This window comes from Saimiri boliviensis, chromosome X (genome assembly GCF_048565385.1).
Source record: "Saimiri boliviensis isolate mSaiBol1 chromosome X, mSaiBol1.pri, whole genome shotgun sequence".
Taxonomy (NCBI): Eukaryota; Metazoa; Chordata; class Mammalia; order Primates; family Cebidae; genus Saimiri; species Saimiri boliviensis.
In genome coordinates this window covers 30744699-30767918 of record NC_133470.1, presented here as the reverse complement: position 1 = coordinate 30767918, position 23220 = coordinate 30744699, and the positions used below count along the sequence as shown (strand labels likewise).

Genomic DNA, 23220 nt, shown 5'->3' with positions numbered 1-23220 from the left:
CTTCAAACTTCTATCAGAAATCTCTTCAAAGTACATTCCTAATCATATAACCTCCTCCCAAATCTTTTGTTATTTTGATGCCAATAATATTGTATTCTCCAAATATGTCTGTAAATTTCCCACCCACTGAAATGAAGACCTAGTTTAAATGTTTCTTCACTAATAAGGCAGGTCTTAATCCCACCCCACTAATATTAATCTTTTCTTTCTCTGAGTTTTTATATAATTCTGCTTCTATGGGCAAATGGTCTCACCTCCCTGAGGTTTCTTTTTCTACTGAGATAACAAAAACATCACTAGTTGTTATGCGCAATAAATAAGTTAGTGTGTGTGAAGTGCCAAGTATGGAGCTTGGCAGATATTAAAGTCCAATAAATCGTAGTTATTTATATGTCTTATTATACCACGCAATCTGCTTTGTGTTAGAGTTATTTATGAACACATATGTCTCTTCCTATTAGCATACAAACTCGTTGAGGGCAGATTTTACATGTAAATCCATCTTAGTATCTCCCAAGGTGCTGAAGACTTCTCTGGTGTACACTGTCTATTTGTTTTACTTTTAATTCATATTAAATCAATGCAAAAAGTGAACTTATATGAAATCAAATGTAATATCTCTATCTTAAGAAAAGCAAAATCAATACATTTTTAAATTCACAAATATACCAAATATATACTATGTGTTTATCATATTCAATGTTCCACAGCAATATTAGAATAGAATTAGCTGTGACAAAGTTATTTTTTGAAATATTTATCTGTGTGTGTGTATGTGTGTGTGCCTGTGCATATCTAATTGTAATAACTTTGTCTCCCAAATTGTTGGTCACTACTGAAGCTAGTCTTTGGCTACCACTGGCCAATGGGAGGGAGGCGACAGCGGATATTTCACTGAAACTCCTTGGCTTGGTAAGAGGAGGCAGAGGCTGAGTAAGAAAAGAAACATACACATTAGATACTGGAGTGAGTTTCTTAAAAGGATCTTGAATTATGCCTCACATAAAGCACATTTAAGTTTTGAGGAAGGTGAGGGGAATAGAACTTCCAAATAGAATACTGTTTACAAAGAGTAGAAATCTGTGCTTTGTCTTACGACTTAAAGATCTTCAAGACTCCAGCCTTTACTACACTTCAGCATTGTGTAACAGCAGGCAAATTAGGCAAAGATGTCAAGTTTTACTACAAATATATCACTTTGTTCTGACACAGTTTTCAAAGGTTTTATTTTATTTTATTTTTTTTTTTTTGTGGATGCAGAGTAACACAAGAGAAAAGCAAAATTTTTTCTCTACTCCCAGGAAAGGCACAAAAGGAGGGAGGAGGAGGAGGAGGAGGAGGAGGAGGAGGAGGAGGAGGAAGAGGAGGAGAAGGAGGGGGAGGGGAGGGGGAGGAGGAGGAGTGGGGGAGAGAGAGAGAGAGATTGGAAACAAGACAAGAAAGTTAGGTGGTAGATTCTAAGGATGTCATTGTTGAAATAATATTATATTGTAGTACAAAATAGAATTAATCTTACAACTAGGAATTCAGAGATAGCATAACTATCTTAGGTAATATCAGGATGAAAAATGATTACAGCTGAGAGCAATACAGAATGCTATGTATATATGAGAAGGACACATGAAAATCTAGGATCAGATAACTCCTCCCTCAATACATCTTTGATTCTAAATGAGCCTGTCATCTACACCTGTAATTAAATACTACCTCAGGGGGAAAAAAAAAAAGGAGAGGGAAAGTTAAACTTTTTCTTATGTAAAAGATCCTGAAATGAATTTTAAAAATTACTGATTTGCTGGGCGTGGTGGCTCACATCTGTAATCCCAGTACTTTGGTAGGCCAAGGCGGGCAGATTACCTGAAATTAGGAGTTCAAGACCAGCCTGGTCAACATGGTGAAACCCCATCTCTACTAAAAAGACAAATATTAGCTGGGCATGGTAGCCGGCACCTGCAATCCCAGCTACTCAGGAGGCTGAGGCAGGAGAATCGCTTGAACCTGGGAGGCAGAGGTTGCAGTGAGCCAAGATCATGCCACTGCACTCCATCCTGGGTGACAGAGCAAGACTCTGTCTCAAAAAAAAAAAAAAAAAAAAGTAAGTTAACAGTTCTCCCGAAATGAGTAGGTTCAGTTAAGTCTCAGACTGAAGAAAGACTCAATAAAAAGATCTCTATAAATTATAGAAACAAAAAGTATATTTGTCCATCTGATTCATGTACTGTAAAGTTTATATTTAGAATGTATTCAATATGCCTTGAAGAATGTCATTCAAAATGCCAGATGACTTTTCCATCTCTTATAAGTTTGGAGAAATGTATAATATTGAAGATACCAATTTAAAATTCAGTACAAAATGAGAGATGTAGGTCCATATTATTTCCAGCGTGGAACATTATTTTAAATAATGGAATGTATCTTATGCAGAATCCTGATATATAGGTAGAATTGATTGGGTGATCCTATCTTTCCATTATATTCTTCTACAGTGGCAAGCAACATGAATTTAGTATGTGTATTAGTCCATTCGCACACTGCTATAAAGAATTACCTGAGACCAGGTAATTTACAAAGAAAAGAGTTTTAATTGACTCATAGTTCTACAGGCTATACAAGAAGCATGGCTGGGAAACCTCAGGAAACTCACAAATATGGCAGAAGGCAAAAGGGAAGTGAACACATCTTCACATGTTGGAGCAGGAGAGAGAATGAAAGGGGAAGTGCTACACACTTTTAAACAACCAGATCTCCTGAGAACTCACTCTCTAGAATTCAGACTCATGCTATCTCTGAATTTCTAGTGTAAGATTCATGACAGAACAGCAAGGGGAAAGTCCGCCCTCATGATCCAATCATCTCCCACCAGGTCCCTACTCCAACACTGGGGATTACAGTTCAATATGAGATTTGGGTGGTGACACAAAGCCAAACCATATTAATATGCTAAAGAACATACTCAGCTATATAGAAATAGACTAAAGTGAACATAGTAGGGACACAAAATAAGCATAATGAAACATTGATGACAAATATTTATAATGGAAATTAAAATGTCAGAAAAGATGAATGAGCTATAAATGAATCTGAAATCTCACATTTAGTTATAAGGAGAATCCATTCTGTTGTAGAAGGAAGAAATCATGATACTGAGGTAGATCATTAGTTCTGTTATAGTCATAGAATCAGAATCAGAATTTTAGACAGAGAAAATATTTTATCGATCAGTTTACTCATTCTAATAATTTTAGAGATTACAAATCAGCATTTAATAATTTAAGGCATGTATTTGAGATTTTTTTATATTTCAAGCAGTCAAAATAACAGCATATCCTGCCCTCATAAGAGTTTATACACCACTGAAAGAAAAACAAGCTAACCAACTCATTTGCTATATAAATGTTGGAAAGAGATAAGTGCTAAAAGACAAAGCTAGAACTGCTGGATTGGAGGTAAGTGAAGGGTAACCTTTCAAATATGATGGAAAAATAAGGGCCCCTCAAATTAGTTACATTCAAGTAAAACCTAAAGGATGTGAGGGACCAAACCATGGAGAAGAGGGAATCACAGGAACAAGTCTCTGAAATGGAAATATTCCCCGGTTCTTACAAAAATAAAAGATTAAGTTACATGGTTAAAAGCCCAATTCTAGTTAGAGTCAGAGACAACTCAATAATACAGTCTCTAGATTTCCTGTGCAGTTTTTTCCAGACTACCTAATGAACTCTAGTTGTCGGTAGAATACCACCACGCAAATGCCCAAAAAGCAGTTAGAGAACCAGCCCTAGATATGTATATTTAGAAATTGTTACAGTAAATAAATGAAGGAGCTAGTAGAAAGGATGAACTCTCCATGACAGATAAATGCCTTTCTGGTCATGCTAACACCTATCAATTTTCATTTGTAGAAACTGGCAAAAGATCTCATAGTTTGAATAATTTCCATCCAATTCTGATATCTGACTTCCAGATTTTCTATTTATTTTTGCAGCAGCAAGATGACAGGGTGATTTTTCACAGACATAAATATCACTTCTTCTCTTTGCTAAAATTAACAAATCCACAAGAAAGGTGTAATATAATCACCAATTCCACATATTTTCAATGTTTTTCTTTATATGATATCATCTTGACAATAAATGGGTATTAAGACACCATATAGTCACTTACTGGCTAAAATAAAAAGGTCAAAAAATAACAAATGTTGACCAGGATATAAAACAACCAGAACTTTCATATACTTAGGTGATAGTTTAAACTGACACATGTAATTTTTATAGTTGGCAGTATTAAAGATGAATATATGCACAACCTGTGACTGAAAATTTGCTTCTCTTATACATAACAATTTGCATATATTAAACTAAAGAAATGTACAAAATGTTCATGGAAGTACTATTCTTAGTGGGTCCATATTGAAAATTACCCGAGTTTCTGTCAAGAGTGAATGGACTAGTCAATTTTCATATTTGTACAATGGAAAACCATACAGGAATAGAAAAAAATAACACAGTACAACAGGTGCCAATGTAGATAAACCTAACTTTACTTCCATCACAAACTGTCCTTCTGAGCCCTGCAAACTCTTCCAATCTTTGCCCATACCTAGTTCTGAAACCACTTCCACAGCTTCATGGATCTTTACATCAATTCCCACTCACAGTCCAATTTACTGTGTCAATCTGTTTTTACATTGCTATAAAGAAATATCTGAGGCTGGGTAATTTACAAACAGAAGAGGTTTTTGTTTTATTTATTTATTTTTTTCCTTGCCATTCTCTAGGACATACAGAATACATGGCACTAGCATTTGCTCTTAGTGAGGCCTCAGGAAACTTTCACTCATGGTGGAAGGTGAAGGGAAAGCAGATACATCAAACGGTGAAAGTGGAAGCAAGAGAGAGAGGGGAGCAAGAGGGAGGAGGGTAAATTGCCATACACCATTTAAAAAACCAGCTCTCACACAAACTGCCAGAAGGAGAACTCACTCATTACCATAGGGGTGGTGCCAAGACATTCATAAGGGATCTACTGTCTAGACCCAAACACTTCCCACTAAATCCACCTCCAACATTGGAAGTCACTTGCCAACATGAAATTTGGAGGGGCCAAAACATCCAAACCATGTCATTTAAAATAGCTAATATATGAAAACAACCTAAGCATCTTTCTACAGATAAATAAACAGAATGTGTGTGTGTATGTGTATGTGTATATATATATTTATATATATATATATATATAAAAAATTAGCCATTGTTATCCAGCCATATATATATATATATATACACACATATATTAGCTATTGTTATTGAACCATAAAAATAAGAAAACCATGCAATTTATGACAATATGAATGAAGCTGGATATTTTATTTTATTTTATTTTATTTTATTTTTTTGAGACGGGGTTTCGCTCTTGTTACCCAGGCTGGAGTGCAATGGCATGATCTCGGCTCACTGCAACCTCTGCCTCCTGGGTTCAGGCAATTCTCCTGCCTCAGCCTCCTGAGTAGCTGGGATTACAGGCACGCGCCACCATGCCCAGCTAATTTTTTGTATTTTTAGTAGAGACGGGGTTTCACCATGTTGACCAGGATGGTCTCGATCTCTTGACCTCGTGATCCACCCACCTCGGCCTCCCAAAGTGCTGGGATTACAGGCTTGAGCCACCGCGCCCAGTCCTGGATATTTTATTTTAAGTGAAGTAAGCCACATACAGAAAGACAAACAATGCATGATCTCATTTATACACAGAACCTAATAATGACAAACTTTGCTGGGTGTGGTGGGTCATGCCTGTAATTCGAGCAGTTTGAGAGGCAGAGGAGGGCAGATCACTTGAGGTCAGGAGTTCGAGACCAAGCTGGCCAACATGGTGAAACTCTATCTTTACTAAAAAAAAAAAAAAAAAAAAAAAAAAAAATTAGCTGGGTGTGGTGGCACAGGCCTGTAATCCCAGCTACTCAGGAGGCTGAGGCAGTAGAATCACTCGAACCCGGGAGGCAGAGGTTGCAGGGAGCCAAGATCGTGCCACTGCACTCAAGCCTAGGCAACAGAGCAGGTCTGTGACTCAAAACAATAAATAAATAAAGTCAATCTCATATAAACAGAGTAGAGGGATGCTTGCCAAGTGTCAGGTGGTAGGTAAATTGGTAGTTATTGTTCATAAGTATTTTCTTTTATAAGTAATTTTTGAAGATCTAATGTACAGCATGATATCTATATTTAACAATAATGTATTGTATACTTGAAATTTGCTAAGAGAGTAGATCTTAAGTGTCTTCACCACAAAAAAGAAAAAAGATAACTATAAGATGATGAATATATTAATTAGATTGATTTTAATAATCTTTTCACAACGTGTATGTATAGTGAAACATCATGTTGTACATCATAAATACATATGTGCACAAATCACTTTTATTTCTGTTATCAAACTTATAAAACATAAAATTATAACTATAGATCTATGTTATTGAATACAAAAAGTAAAAATATGTTATTTGTAATATCAATAACAAAGTGGGAGAGATGTAAAATGGCAGTTTCTGTACACTGATATAGTTACATAGTTATCAGCTTAAAAAAAATTGTCGTAAGTATAAAATGTTTTTTGTAAGTTCCCGGAAACCTCAAAGAAAATACTCACAGATGGCGTAGAAAAGAAAATGAGAAAATACTGGAAAGATGTCACTACAAAATATCAACAAAACACAAAGGAAGGCAGCAAGAGAATAAAAAGAGAAAAAAATAGCTGCATCAAGAAAGTAATCAGTACCAAAATGAGTGTAGCAAGTCCTTCCCCATCAGTAATTCCTTTACATGTAAATGTATTACATTCCCCAATCAAAAGAGGTAGAGTGGCTGACAGGAAAAGAGTAAAACAGTATCAAACTATATGCTGTCTATAAGACACTCACTTTAGATTCAAAGACACACAGAGACAGAAAGTAAAAGGGAAAAACTTGTTGCATGCCAATGGTATCAAAAGAGAGCATAGGTTGCCATGCTTATTAGACAAAGAGTACTTTAAGTGAAAAGTATTTCAAGAATATAATGATAAACGGGTCATTTCTCTGAGAATATATAACAATTATAAACAGATATGCACTTAATATGAGAAAACCCAAATACATAAACACTGACATAATTGAATGAAGAAATAGTAAAACAGTCATAATAGAATATTTGAAATCCAAATTAAATGGCAGAAAGAAAAAAAAAACAGTTTAATGAGGAAATAAAGGATTTGAAAAATACTAATAGGTCAAAAGACAGATACACAATATTACATTGAACAGCAACAGAATAAGCATTCATCTCAACAACAAGTGAAACACCTGCCAGGATAGATCACATGGTAGGTCACCAAGCAAATCTTAACAAATTAAGAATACAAATCATAACAAGTACTTTTTCCAACCCTAATGAAATGAAACTAGAATCAATAGTTGAAACTTGGAAAATTTACAATTATATAGAAATTAATCAACACACTTTTGAACAAATGTACAAAATGAAATCATAAAAATAGAAAATCTCTTGAGACTAATGAAAACAAACAAACAAAAAAGTACAATATACTAAAAGTTATGGAATGCAGAAAAAGCAGTACTCCGAAGGACACTAACTGCAGTAAATACGACCATTGAAAAAGAAGAAGGATCTCAGATAAACAACCTCTCTGTGCCTCAAGAAAGTCATGTGGAAGGAAAGATGGCCAACCAGACACAGACAACTGGAAGAGCTCCCATGGAGAGACTGAGATAACCGGCGTCCTTTCAATGGATCTTTAGAGGGAAGGCACTGAAAGTGGATGGAGGGAAGACACAGAAGCTGAGAACAAGAGGGAGAAAGGCGGAAACCCTGCATGGGCTGCTATGCACTGGGATTCATTTTTGAACTACAACACCTCCAGGAGAAAGGGTGACTTGAACTGGCAAGGGGCAACCCACTCTCACCACAGGCCTCTGGAAGGCCTGAGAAGGAGATCCATCATCTACCACGGACAGTTGAGGTGGTAGGGAGAACTGCTTAGAGAATTGGTAGTGGAACAGCAAGGCCACTGATGTAGCGCACAGAGGATTTAGTGCAGGAGTGTCTGTAGTGGAGCATGGCCAGTGACAGCCATCCCAATAGGCTTGACTTGCTCCCATAGGAAACTTTAGCCCTGGGGAACTGTCAGACCCAATCTCTGCAGAGTGGTCTTGCACATCTGATGGGCCTTGTCCAACCTGAGCACTCCTTGGTCTGTTGGCCTTCCCAGGGCCGTAGGCTCACCACACCTAACAAGGCAGTCTTGAGTGCCCTGGGGGCCCACATCATAGCTTCTGTGCTGGCGGACGGTGTCTCACCAGCATAGAGCAATAGAAAGGTGGCCCCCTAGGGCTGTGCACCATCCCAGATGTACCCTCCCCATACTATAACTTCCTCTGAGCTGACAGCAACCACTCACATGACTTTGCTGGTGCATGTCTGGAAGAGTGGGTTTTGTTTACCTGTCTCACCAGCACCCATGAGTCTAGTTTCATCCCCCTGCCCTCAGAACCACCTTTGCAGTTGGAGTCTTGGCAGGCACAGAATCAGCAAGCCCCACCTCCACCATCATCCAGCCCTTGCACTAACACTTTGAAGAGAACAGAGGATTTTCCCACACCCCGAGGGATCACTCCTGTGTGCGGGGCACCGAGAAGGCACCCAGATCTGTGCTGGCTAGCACACAGACTCAAGGCAACATCACCTCCAGATCAAGAGTGCATAGTATCCAGCCGGGCACAGTGGTTCACGTCTGTAATCCCAGCACTTTGGGAGGCTGAGGCGGGTGGATCACGAGGTCAGGGGTTCAAGACCAGCCTGACTAGCATGGTGTAACCTTGTTTCTACTAAAAATACAAAAATTAGCTGGGGCATGGTAGTGCGTGCCTGCAATTCCAGTTACTCAGAAGGCGGAGGCAAGAGAATTGCTTGAACCTGGGAGGCAGAGGTGACAGTGAGCCAAGAGCGTGACATTGCACTCCAACCTGGGCAACAGAGTGAGATTCTGTCTCCAAAAAAAAAAAAAAAAAAAAAAAAAAAAAGTGCACAGTATCACGAAGGCGCCCCTTGCTCCCCTCAGCTGTCTTGCTTGTACCACTGTGGTGAATGCCCACAGTGACTCAGGTACCACAGCATCCACTAGCACTCTGCTGAAGCTGCTGCAATTTAGCACTGCCAGTGCAATGGACTCCAAACCTCAAAGAGCCAGATAACAAAGTTGGGGCTCAATACAAGTCCCCCAGAGTTAGAGCACACAGCCTAGGAGTTTGAAACTGAATGTTAGTCTTCTAGCATCTCCTAGAAACAAACCCAGTTGGCTGAATCAACCTTATGCCACGATCACGCACTCCAGGTAATCAAATAGGGAAAAATAAAAGAAAAACCCATCCAAACATCAGCAATCTCAAAGATTGAAGGTAGATAAGCCCACAACGATGAGAAAGAATCAGCACAAGAATTCTGCAAATTCAAAAAGCCATCTTTGACAAACCCGCAACCCACATCAAAGTGAATGGGCAAAAGCTGGAAGAATTCCCCTTGAAAACCAGCAGAAGACAAAGACTCCTTCTCTGACTACTCATATTCAACATATTATTGGAAGTGCTCACCAGGGCAATCAGACAAGAGCAAGACATAGAGGGCATCCAAATACGATGAGAGGAAGTCAAACTATCCCTGTTTGCAGACAAAATGATCCTATATCAAGAAAACCCCATAGTCTCAGTCAAAAGGCTTCTTAAGCTAATAAACAATTTTGGCAAGGTCTTAAGATACAAAAAATCAACGTGCAAACATCACCAGCACTTTTATATACCAACAACAGTCAAGCTGAGAGCCAAATCAAGAATGTACGACCATTCACAATTGACACAAGATGAATAAAATGCTTAGGAATACAGCTAACTAGGAAAGCGAAGGATCTCTACAAGGACAACTGCAAACCGGTGCTGAAGGAAATCACAGATGACACAAACAAATGGAAAAATATTCCATGCTCATTGACAGAAAGAATCAATATTATTTAAATGGCTATATTTCTCAAAGCAATTTATAGATTCAATGCTATACCTATTAAACTATTGACATTCTTCACAGAACGAGAAAAATTACTTTAAAATTCGTATGGAACCAACAAAGAGCCAAAATAGCCAAGGCAATCCTAAGCAAAAAGAACAAAGCTGGAGACATCATGCTACCTAACTTCAATCTATACTACATGGCTACAGTAACCAAAATAACATGGCACTGGTACAATAACAGACACATAGACCAATGGAACAGGATAGAGAACTCTGAAATAAGACTGCATACTTACAACTATTTGATCTTTGATAAACCTGACAAAAACAAGCAATAGGGAAAGGATTCCCTTTTCAATAAATAGTGCTAAGATAACCGGCTAGCCATATGGACAAGATTTAAACTAGACCCCTTCCTTACACCAGATACAAAAAATAACTCAACATAGATTAGAGACGTAAATGTTTAACTCAAAACCATAGAAACCTTGGGAGTCAACCTAGGCAATACCACTCAGGAAATAGTCACAGACAAATGTTTCATGATGAAGCTGCCAAAAGCAATTAGCACAAAAGCACAAATGAGAAATGGGATCTAATTAAACGAAAGAGCTTATGCACAGCAAAAGACACTATCAGCAGTGTAAACAGACAACCTACAAAATGAGAGAACACATTTAGACAAAGGTCTAAAATCCAGCATCTATAAGGAATGTAAACAAATTTATTTAAAAAACTAACAACCCCTTTAAAAAGTGGGCAAAAGATATGAACAGACACTTTTCAAAAGAAGACATATGCAACCAACAATCATATGAAAAAAAGCTCTACATCATTGATCATTAGATAAATGCAAATCAAAGCCACAATGTAATACCATATCCCACCAGTCTGTATGATCATTATTATAAAGTCAAAAAATAACAGGTGCTGGCATTAGACAGATTGTAAAGGCAGAAAACTAACAAAGGTATTCTGAACTTAAACTCAACACTTGACCAAACGGACCTAATAGATATCTTCAGGATACTACACCCAACAAACACAGAATATACGCTCTTCTTATCTACTCATGACACATATCCTAAGACCAACCACATGCTTGGATATAAAGCAAGTCTCAACAAATTTCAAAAAAAAAAAAAAATCACAGTAAGCACACTCTCACACCACAGTGCTATAAAAAAATAGAAAGCAATTCCAAGAAGATTTCTCAAAATCATATAATTACATGGAAATGAAACAACTTTTTCTTCGATAACTTTTGGGTAAAGAATACAATTAAGGCAGAAATAAAAAATATTTGAAATTAATAAAAAAGAGACATGATATACCAGAATGCTGGCAAAACAGCTAAATCAGTAATAAAAGAATAGCTTACAGTAGTCTGTTAGTCCATTTTTACACTGCTATAAAGACATCCCGAGACTGGCTAATTTATAAAGAAGAGAGGTTTAATGGACTCCCATTTCCACATCCTTGGGAAGCCCTCACAAAACTTACAATCATGGCAGAAGGGGAAGAGACACAATCTTACATGGTGGCAGGCAAGAAATCATGAGTGTGTGTGAGTGAAGAATAATACTACCATTTATAAAACCATCATATCTGAGTATTTACTCACTATCACAAGAACAGCATAGGGGAAACTGGTCCCCATAATCCAATCACTTCCCACCACATCTCTCCCTCAATACCTGGGGTTTATAATTCAGGATGAGATTTGGGGTGAGGACACAGCCAAACCATATCAAGCACTGAATATCTATATCAAGAAGCTAGAAAAATCTCAAATTAAGAACCTAATGTCATACCTAGAGGAACTAGAAAAATCAGAGTAAACCAAAATCTAGCAGAATAAAATAAATAACAAAAATTTGAGAAGTGAAAATTGAAACATTAAAAAGAATCAATAATACCAAAATTTATTTATTGAAAAAAAAAATAGACCACCAGCTGGAATAACAAAGGAAAAGAAGAAGATCCAAACAAGCACATCAGAAACAACGAAGCTATATAATAATCAACCCATAGCCAAAAAAAAAAAAAAAAATTCTCAGAGACAGTTATCAACTCTTATAAGCACAGGAACTACAAAAACTGAAAGAAAGGGTAAGGGTAAACTCCTGGAAACCCACAACCTCCCATTACTGAGCCAGAAAGTAACTGAACTACTGAATCAACCAATAACAAATCCTAAAATTCAATCACTAAAAAAAAAAAAAAAAAAAAAAAAATCCTACCATCCAGAAAAAAGCTATGGACATGATGGAGCCACAGCCAAATTCTACCAGACATGCAAAGATCTAGTACCAAAAATCTGTAGGACAATCTTCCTTCATTTTTAACCTTTTAAGTTATGTACTCATTTCTGTAACTATAATTAATTATGAAGGGATAAATATTTGAATGTGATATAGCAAACTGAATGCATCATTTTTTTTAATTCTGTGTACATAAATGTGAAAGCATATATAACATGTACTTAAATACCATTTATAATCCCACACATGACCTCTTTACATTATTTTAAACATAGACTTTCATTCTCTGTAAAAGATTCTCTATACCACATTGAGATACCATCTCACTTAGAATGGTGATCATTAAAAAATCTGGAGACAACACGCTGGAGAGGATGTGGAGAAATAGGAACACTTTTACACTGTTGGTGGGAATGTAAATTAGTTCAACTATTGTGGAAGACAGTGTGGCGCTTCCTCAAGTACCTAGAAATAAAAATTCCATTTGACCCAGCAACCCCATTACTGGATATATATCAAAAGGATTATAAATCATTCTGTTATAAAGACACATGCACATGTATGTACATCATGGCTCTGTTTATAATAGCGAAGACCTGGAACCAATCTAAATGCCCACCTATGATAGACTGGACAGGGAAAATGTGGCACATATACACCATGGAACACTATGCAGCCATAAAAAACGATGAGTTCGTGTCCTTTGCAGGGACATGGATGAATCTGGAAATCATCATTTTCAGCAAACTGACACAAGAACAGAAAATTAAATACCACATGTTCTCACTCATAGGTGGGTGTTGAACAATGAGAACACATGGACACAGGGAGGGGAGCATCACACACTGGGGTCTGTTGAGGGGGTAGGGGAGGGACAGTGGCAGGGGATGGAGGGAGGGATGATGTGGGGAGAAATGCCAGGTATAGGTGACGGGGTGATGGAGGCAGCAAACCACCTTGCCATGTGTATACCTATGCAACAATCCTGCATGATCTGTATATATACCCTAGAACCCAAAGTACAATTTAAAAAAAAAAAAAAAGATTCTCTATAAACTTCAGAGATTGTAAGATGAGTAAAATGGACTGAATTTTCTCAGAAATTATTAAGATATTTTCTTGTTAATAAGCAAAGTATCAACTAAAAATAGCTCTCCACCCATAAAGACTGCGAAGTTCCACTTCCTCTCTATTATACAAACATGTTAGCAACCATTTGCTATGAAAGACCTAAACATATTTTTAAAACAATGGCCTGGAAACTTTGGAAGGAACACCATGGGAAGCCACTAAGGCTACCATTAGCAGTGAGATAATAGCCTACCAGCATCCTAAAGCAACAAAAATCGGCACAGCATGTAACTTACGGTCCAATTTGACCATAGAGATGGAAAAGCAATGCATTTCTAAACCAGACTTCATAAAATGAAGCATTTTATGCTATTATCATATTAATTTTACAAGAAGTTTGTGCTTCTCCAAAATGTGGCTTTTTGGGTTAATGATAGTCAACACTTATCAAATAACTATAGAATGAATCTAGAGAGTCATTTACCTCAGATCATGGCTTTCTTAATAAATTCAGATGACTTGAGATTAGTCCCCAGAAGTTGTAAGGATGCACTTCATCCAAGAACTCACCTAGAAGCAAATAAAATTAGGTATTATAAGTTGTCAATTTTAGATAGAAATGCCACTCATTATAATATTAGCAACAAGAAACAAGTCCCTTAAAACTGAAATGAATCTAGGTCCAGAAAATTTTCTCTCCTAAATGTAATTTTCAATGGGATTTCTTACGTAATTTGTGGTTTTGTCTAATGTAGTCAGGAAACTAAATCAAAATTTATTCAAACTATTTTCTCACAGATTTTTTTGTCCCTTTGATCTTATATTTTATAACCTAAAAATATTTTAAGTCATTACATAGTTTAAATTTTCACATTTCTAAAATGTAAATCTAGATCTTTCTAATACATAAAATTCCCATTTACTAAGTGATAGGTAGGGATCAGAATAATTGAGGTTTTTTTATTTTGGAGTTTATCCTAAGGATGATATGGTTAAAAATCGCAACAATTAAGTGATAGGTAAGGATCAGAATAATTGAGGCCTTATAATTTTGGAGTTTACCCTAAGGATGATATGTTTAAAAATTGCAACAAATAATATTTACTGAACATTCAGTTACATACCAAGTATTATGATACGCTACATGGACTGTCTTATTTACAAAAACCTTATGAGACAGGTACTGTTTTACAAATGAAGAAAGAAATATTCATTAAGAAGTAATTTGAATAAGCTCATATAATCCATGAATACTCAAGTGGGGTTTCAACTTTGGCTAATGGAACCCACAAACCATACTCCTGACAGCTCTATTAGTCAGATATTTGCTATGCACTTCTCTAATATATATGGCATACTTACCATAAAAATGTAAAAAGATCACACAAGATTAAGTTTTTTCATAATGTCTATTGTCTTTTAAGTGATTTATAAATTTAAAGCTATTCATATGAAAGTCTTAAAAGATTTTTAAAAAATTAACAAATGATTGTAGATTTATAAGCAAGAATAAATTAATAAGAAAAACTGCAGTTTATGTAACAGTTTATTGTTGTTTTCTATATATAGATAAAACACAATATAGGAGGGGGCTTCACAATGTCTGAATAGAGGTGACTGGGACTTGCCTCCTCCAATAAAGAACCACATATTAAATAGAGCTTCTGAGAGAGAACACTGGAATTCCCCAGTGAAATGACAGGGAAACTGACGGACGGAACAAGAAGGAAGCAAAGCAGCCAGGCCAGCTGAAATTGGCTTGTAGCCAGAAGGAACTCCCTATTGCTGGGAAAACGTAAGCAAGATATCTTCAGCTGTCCACATTCACACTGTGGATTCTTACAATCCTAGCCACAGGATAGCACCTGGAGGCTCTAAGGTTAGTATGCAGAGGTGCATGGAATTCATATGATGGTGTTATTCCAGAGAGAAAGCTCACATGGAGTCCCACACAGCCCCTGACACCCAAGCACTTGCAGCACAATGCCATTTTCAGAGTCCAGCCCCCTAGACTGCACCTTGCCCTAGGGCCCAATAACCCCTGCATTTCCCCATATCCGAAACCCCACTGACATCCCTCCACATCCACTCAGAGGGCTGCAGCATCACAACACCAACTGGATCCAGTGATTCATGAGCATCTCCAGCACTCTAGCTCACATGGTGACTTACCCTCTGGGTAGATGATGGTGCAGTTCATCTGGAAGACTGCCTCCAGGACAAAGGGAACAATGCGTATGCTCCCCAGGTCCTGAGTTGTTTGCCTGGGACCACTACCATTGATAACAACCTTTTCCCCACGAGTGGCAGAACTATTAGGCACCTGCAAATGCTCCCATGGGAAGTGGGGATCCATCCATCACCACTAAAGCCCATACATGCTGATTAGTGGTCTGAGAATAAATCTGCATCACTGACAACCACTACTGCCATCAGAGACCCAGTATACTATCTGGAGGCTTAGGAATCAACCTGCCCTGCCTGCCACATCAGGCACCTGATACAGGAACATGAGGACAGATATGTTCCATCCACCATCACCACACCCAGTGCCCCCAAACGTTACCTGGGGCTTAGAGATAAATCCACCCTTCCATTGGATGCTGGTGCCCTTGCATATTCTCACAGGCTTGAGGGCAGGTATGTCCTACTCAACATGATCACAACCCACAAACATTAATTGGGGTCCTGGGGATTAATCCACCCAAGCCACCATCACTGGTACCCATGCACACCTTCTGGGGACCTAAAAATAGGCCCATTCAAACCACCACCAGTGACTGTATATGTACCCCAGGAGCCAAGTGACCAGTTTACCCAGCCTACAACCACTGGTGCAGCCTCTGGCACCCTCCTGCAGGTACTGCCTCATGGCCTGGGAATAGTCTGTCCAGCCTGCTGCTGCCACTACCAGTGCTCATGTGCTCCATCAGGGCCCAACTGTTGACCTACCATTACTACTGCCACTGCTGATGCCACAAAGAGTGCCCAGAGGCCAGAAGTCTCATTGCCCACCTGGCCTACTGCTGCCACTATTATCACCAAACCCAGCTCATTGGAGACTCAAGGAATGGCCTGCCCAGACCCAACATCATCAGCAACCATGGAGGCCACTTGGAAGCTTGAAGACTGAAATGCCCAGACTATCACTGCCAACAATGGTGACCAAAGCCAAATTTTCCTGTGTCCAAGTCCCCAGCAAAAGCAATTCCACAGCCTCCACTAACTGTACTCTAAGCCACTGAGGAATTTACAGAGACACATAACATGTTGATTACAGCTAAAAAATCATATAGAATTACACTACTGCACCTACTCAGAATCAAAGCAAAAACACCCTACCCATCCAACACTGTAGATACGTCTATAAGAAAAATAATTTTCATATGAAAGCCATTCCATAAAATTGGAAGAAGCAACTCTTATATCAGATGGGCAGATGTGCAGATATCAATATAAGGAAGCAAAAGAACAAAAAGAAAGCAAGAAAACATGACATATTAAAAGGAACACAGTAATTCTCAAAAAACACATTCCAACAAGAAGTAAGTATAGGAAATGCTTAAAAAAATAGAAATAATGTTATCAAAAAAGTTCAGTAAGATACAAAACAATACAGAAAAATAAGACAAAGAAATCAGAAAAATAATTCAGGATATAAATGAGAAATTCAACAAAGAAATATACATCTTAAAAAAGAAACATATGGAAACTCTAAAAAAAATAATGGATGTAATTAAAAAATACAAACAAGAAAATATATGGGAGAGAGGGGAAGCAACATGGCAGAATAGAATGCTCACTTGATAGTTGCCCATGTGAGGACACCAGTTTTACAACTATCTATACAGAAAAGAGAAATAAAAAAACACCTTCATAAGAACTCAAAATCATGTGAGCCCTCATAGTACCATAGTACCTGATTTTAACTTCCTATCGCTGAGATAGGTACTGAGGAGATTGAAAAAGTTGTCATGAATCATTGATGTGACCACTTTCCTGCCCCCTAGCAGGACTGGCATAATGTGGAGACCATCTGAGAGTACTGTGGAAGAGAGAGTACAGTAATTGTGAGTCATTGATCTCAGAACTGCGCCGTTAGAGCAGAAGGGAAAACCAGACCAAACTTAGCTGACTCCTGCCCATGGGAAGAGCATTCCTAGGTAAAGGGGCCTTGTCAATCTCAATTGTCAATATTTGAGTTCTTACATACCTCGCTTACCACTGGGGGCTAAAGTGCTCTGGATCTAAATGTAAATCTCGAAGACAAAAGAGGCCACAAGGACTGCAACTCTGAGTCAAGTCCTAGTGATGAACTGGGCCAAGAGACAGTGAACTTGGTGAAGGGTTGGGTTGGGGGTGGCCCGTAACCTACTGAGACACCAGCTGGGATGGCTAAGGGAGTGCTGGCATTACCCCTCCCTTAACACCAGGATACACAGCTCAAAGCAACAAAAGACATCCCTTCCTTCTATTTGAGAGGAGAGAAAAGACTGGGAAAGACTTTGTCTTGCAATTCGGGTATCAGTTCAGCCACAGTATCATAGGTCACCATTAAGAGATGTGAAGCCCCTATTCCAGGCACTAGCTGCTGGAGGAAATTTCTAGGTAAAATCTGAGACACAAGGGAAACTCATTGACTTGAAGGGAAGAAGTCTCTCCTGGCAGTATACATCACTTATTAACTAAAGAGCTCTTGGGCCCCAAATAACTACACAGTGATATTCACGTACTTTGTTGAGGGCCTTGGATGAGCCTCTAAGACATACTGGCTTCAGGTGAGATTCAGCACACTACTAGCTATGGCGGCTATGGGGCAAAATTCCTTCTTGAGAAAAGCAGAAGGAAAAGTAAAGGACACTTGGTCTTGCACCTCAGGTACCAGCTCAGCTGCAGGAGAGTAGAGCAACAAGTGAGCTCTTGAAGTCCCCAGTACCAGGACAGGGGGCTTAAATGGCATTTATGGACCTGGCCAGGGTCATATGGGAGCTCACAGGCCTGAAAAGTGAATATAAGGTCAGGCAGCATTCACCAGCAACTGACTTAAGAGCCCTTCAGCCTTAAAAATACACTGGTGTTAGTCTGGGAGTACTCCCTGTTCCCTGTGGTGGCAGTGACTATGGAGTGAGGCTCCTCTGCATTTGGAAAAATGGGAAGAGAGTGGAAAGGGCTGTTTCTTGTGGTTTCATTGCCAGATCAGCTTCTATTGAACATGCAGTCGATTTCTAAGGACTCGACTCTAGTCGCTGACCACTGAACAGCACCACTGGACCAACCTGGGACCTCGGGGAATTTGCCACCCTGAACAAATGGATATAGACCTGGATGACTTTGACCCAAGTCATTTCAAGTATTCAAAAAAATTTCCTAAGAAGAATGGCTACAAATAAGCCCAGAACGTAGAAACTACAATAAATACCTAACCCTTCAATGCCCAGACACAGAAGAACATCTATTATCATCAGCATTATCCAGGAATACATGATTTCACAAAATGAACTTAACAATATACCAGGCACCAGTAATGGAGAAACAGATATGTGACCTTTCAGAAAGAGAATTCAAAATAGCTGTGTTGAGGAAACTCAAAGACATTTAGGATAACAGAGAGAAGGAAATAAGAATTTTATCAGATAAATTTAACAAAGAGATTGGAGTAATTAAAAATAAGCAGAAATTCTGGAGCTTAACAATGGTATACAGTATACAAGTGGCATACTGAAGAATGCATCAGAGTCCTTTAATATCAGTACAGATCAAGCAGAAGAAAGTATTAATGATACACACACACACACACACACACACACACACACACATATATATATATATATATAATATATATGATATTGATGAAAAATTCTTTAGAGAAATAGATATAAAACATTGCAATTCTGGAAATGAGAAAAATACACAAAATATACTGGGAAGTTTCTACAAAATACTAGAACAAGTAGAAGAAACTTCAGTGACTGAAGACAAGGCTTTCAAATTAACCCAATCTGATAAAATGAAAGAAAAAAGAATTTTTTAAAAAAATGAACAAAGCCTCCAAGAAATTTGAGATTATGTTAAATAATCAAACCTAAGAATAATTACTGTTCCTGAGGAGGAAGAGAAATCTAAAAATCTGTAAGTCTTATTTGAGGAAATAAAGAAGGAAAAGTTCCCTTGCCTTGCTAGAGATCTAGACTTCCAAATACAGGAAGCTTACAATTTGGGAAATTTGTCACAAAAAGATCATTAACTAGGCACATAGTCATCAGGTTATCTAAACTTGAGGCAAAAGAAAGCATCTTAAGAGCTATGAGACAAAATCATCACATAACGTATAAAGGAAAACCTATCAGATTAATAGAAGATTTCTCAGCAGAAACTTTATAAACCAGAAGGGATTAAGGTCTTATCTTTAGCCTCATGAAGCAAAAAATAACTCTCAGCCAATAATTTTGTATTCAACAAAATTAAACTTGATAAATGAAGAAGCTATAAAGTATTTTTCAGACAAATGCTGAGAGAATTTGCCACTACCAAGCCAGCACTACAAGAAATACTAAAAAGAGTTCTAAATCTTAAAAACTCAAATACACCAAAATAGAACCTCCTTAAAGCATACATCTCACATGGTCTATAAAACAATAAGACAATGAAAGAAGGCAAGGTGTTTAGGCATCAAAATCCATGATGAATAGAACAGTACCTCACATCTCAATACTAACATTGAATGTAAATGGCCTAAAGGCTTCACATAAGAGGTACAGAATGAATAAAAATCCACCAAGTGAGTATCTGCTGTTTTTAAGAGACTCACCTAACACATAGGGAGCTTCCAGATTTATGAAACAATTACCGCTAGACCTAAGACATGAGATCAATAGCAACACAAAAATTGTGAGGGACCTTCAGTACTCCACTGACAGCAGCAGAGAGGTAGGTGGTCAAGACAAAGTCAGCAAAGAAACAATGGACTCAAACTATACCCTGGAACAAATGGCCTTAACAGATATTTACAGAACATTCAACCAAACAACTGCAGAATATGCATTATTTTTATCACCACGTGGAATATTCTCCAAGATAGTCCATATGATAGGTTCCAAAACAAGTCTCAATAATTCTAAGAAAATCAAAATTACATCAAGTATCCTCTCAGACCACAGTGGAATAAAACTGGAAATTAACACCAAAAAGAACCCTCAAAATTACAAATACATGGAAGTTAAATAATCTGCTCTTGAATAATCTCTGGGCCAACAATGAAATCAAGATAGGAATTAAAAAAAAAATTTGAACTGAATGACTATAGTAAAACAACTCATCAAAACCTCTGGGATACAACAAAAACAGTGTTAAGAGGAAAGTTTATGTAATTAATAGCCAACATCAAAAAGTCTTAAAGAGCACAAATAGATTAAAGTCATGCTTCATAGAACTAGAAAAACAAGAACAAACCAAAGCCAAACATAGAGCAGGAAAACAAATAACCACGATCAGAGCAGAATCAAATTAAATTGAAACAAACAGAAAAAAATACAAAAGATAAATGAAAGGGAGAGCTTGTTTCTTGAAAAAATAAACAAAATTGATAGACCATTATTAGCAAGATTAAGCAAAAAGAAAAAAAAAAAGATCCAAATAAGATATTGTAGCCTATATCACAGAAATACAAGAGATAATTCACGGATATTATAAACACCTTTATATGCCCAAAGTAGAAAATCTAGAGGAGAAAAATAAATTTTTGGAAATATATAACACTTCCAGGTTAAATGAGGAAGAAATAGAAACTCTGGACAGATAAATAAGAAGTAGCAAAATTGAAATCATAATAAAAAAATTGCCCACAATAAAAGTCCAGGACCAGATAAACAAAGGAATTCTATCAGGCATTCAAGGAAGGACTGGTACCAATCTTACTGAAACTACTCCAAAAGACAGAGAAAGAGAGAATCTTTTCTAAATCATTTTGTGAGGCCAGTATCACCCTAGTATACCAAAATTAGGAAAAAAATACAAAAAAAGAAAATTACAGACCAGTATCTCTAATAAACATAGATGCAAAAATTCTCAACAAAATATCAGCTAACTGAATCCAACAGCATATCCAAAAGGTAATACATCATGATCAAGTGTGTTTCATACCAGGGATGCAGGGATGGTTTAACATACACAAAGGCAATAAATGTGACACATCACATAAAGAGAATTAAAAACAAAAATCATGATTATCTTAATAGATGCAGAAAAAGCATATGGCATAATCCAGCATTCCCATATGATTAAAACCCTCAGCAAAACTGGCATAGAAGGAACACATATTAATGTAATAAAAGCCATTTTGACAAACTCACAACCATTATGCCGAACAGCAAAAAGTTGAAAGAATTCTCCCTGAGAACTGGAACAAGACTAGGATACCCACTTTAAACACTTCTATTCAACATAGTACTGGAAGTCCTAGCCAGAGCAATCCGATAAGAAAGGAATAAACAGCATCTAAAGTGGTAAAGTAAAAGTCAAACTGTTGCTGTTCACCAATGATATGATCATATACCTAGAAAACCCTAATGACTCGTCCAGAAAGCTCCTGTGTCTGATAAATGAATTCAGTAAAGATTCAGGATACAAAATCAATGTACACAAATCAGTAGCACTGCTATATACCAACAATGACTAAGCTGATTCTTCAAATTGAGAACTCAATTCCTTTTACAACAGCTGCAAAAAATAAAATAAAATAAAATAAAATAAAACAAAATAAAATAAAATAAAATAAAATAAAATAAAATAAAATATTTAGGAATATATCTAACCAAGGAAGTGGAAGATTTTTATAAGGAAAATTTTAAAACATTGCTGAAAGAAATAATCAATGACACACAAAAAAATGGAAACACATCCCATGCTCATGGATGAGTACAATGAATATTGTGAAAATTACCGTACTGCCAAAAGCAATCTACAGATTCAATGCAGTTTCCATAAAAATAGTACCATCATTGTTCAGACAACTAAAAAATAATCCTAAAACATATATAATCAAAAAAGAACCTGCATAGCTGAAGCAAGACTAAGCAAAAATAACAAATCTGGACAAATCACATTACCTGACTTCAAACTATACTACAAGGCTGTAGTTACCAAAAAAACATGGTATTGTTATAAAAATAGGCACATGGATCATGGGAGCAGAATAGAAAAGCAAGTAATAAAGCCAAATACTTACAGCCAACTGATCTTCAACAAAGCAAGCAAGAATATAAAGTGGGGAAAGGACACCCTATTCAACAAATGGTCATGGGATAACTGGCAAGCCTCATGTAAAGGAATGAAACTTGATCCTCATCTCTCACCTTATACAAAAATCAACTCAAGATGAATCAGAGACTTAAATTAAATCTAAGACTTGAAACCATAAAAATTCTATAAGATAACATTGGAAAAACTCTTCTAGTCATTGGCTTAGGCAAAGATTTCATTAACAAAAACCCAAAAGCAAATGGAACAGAAACAAAAATAAATATATGCTACCTAATTAAACTAAAAAGCTTCTATACAGAAAAAGAAATAATCAGCAGAATAAACAAACACCCCACAGAATGGGAGAAAATATTTGCAAACTGTGTATACTAAAAAAGACTAATATCCAGAATCTACTTGGAACTCAAACAAATCAGGAAGAAATAAACAAATAATTCTATCAAAAAGTGGGCAAAGGGCATTAATAGAAAATTCTCAAAAGAAGATAAACAAATGGTCAAAAAACAGAAAAATGTCCAACATTACTAATTTATCAGGAAAATTCAAACTAAAACTACAATGAGATACCACCTCATT

The 23220-nt window shown here is 37.1% G+C and overlaps 1 long non-coding RNA gene across 1 annotated transcript in view; it reads right to left on the bottom strand.

Moving 5' to 3' along the window:
* LOC141582691 (uncharacterized) overlaps positions 1–23220 on the bottom strand; it is a 210421-nt gene that overhangs the window by 102295 nt on the left and 84906 nt on the right. The window contains exon 2 of the long non-coding RNA XR_012515585.1: positions 13871–13956. This is a non-coding gene — a long non-coding RNA (uncharacterized LOC141582691). The remainder of the gene's footprint in view (positions 1–13870; positions 13957–23220) is intronic.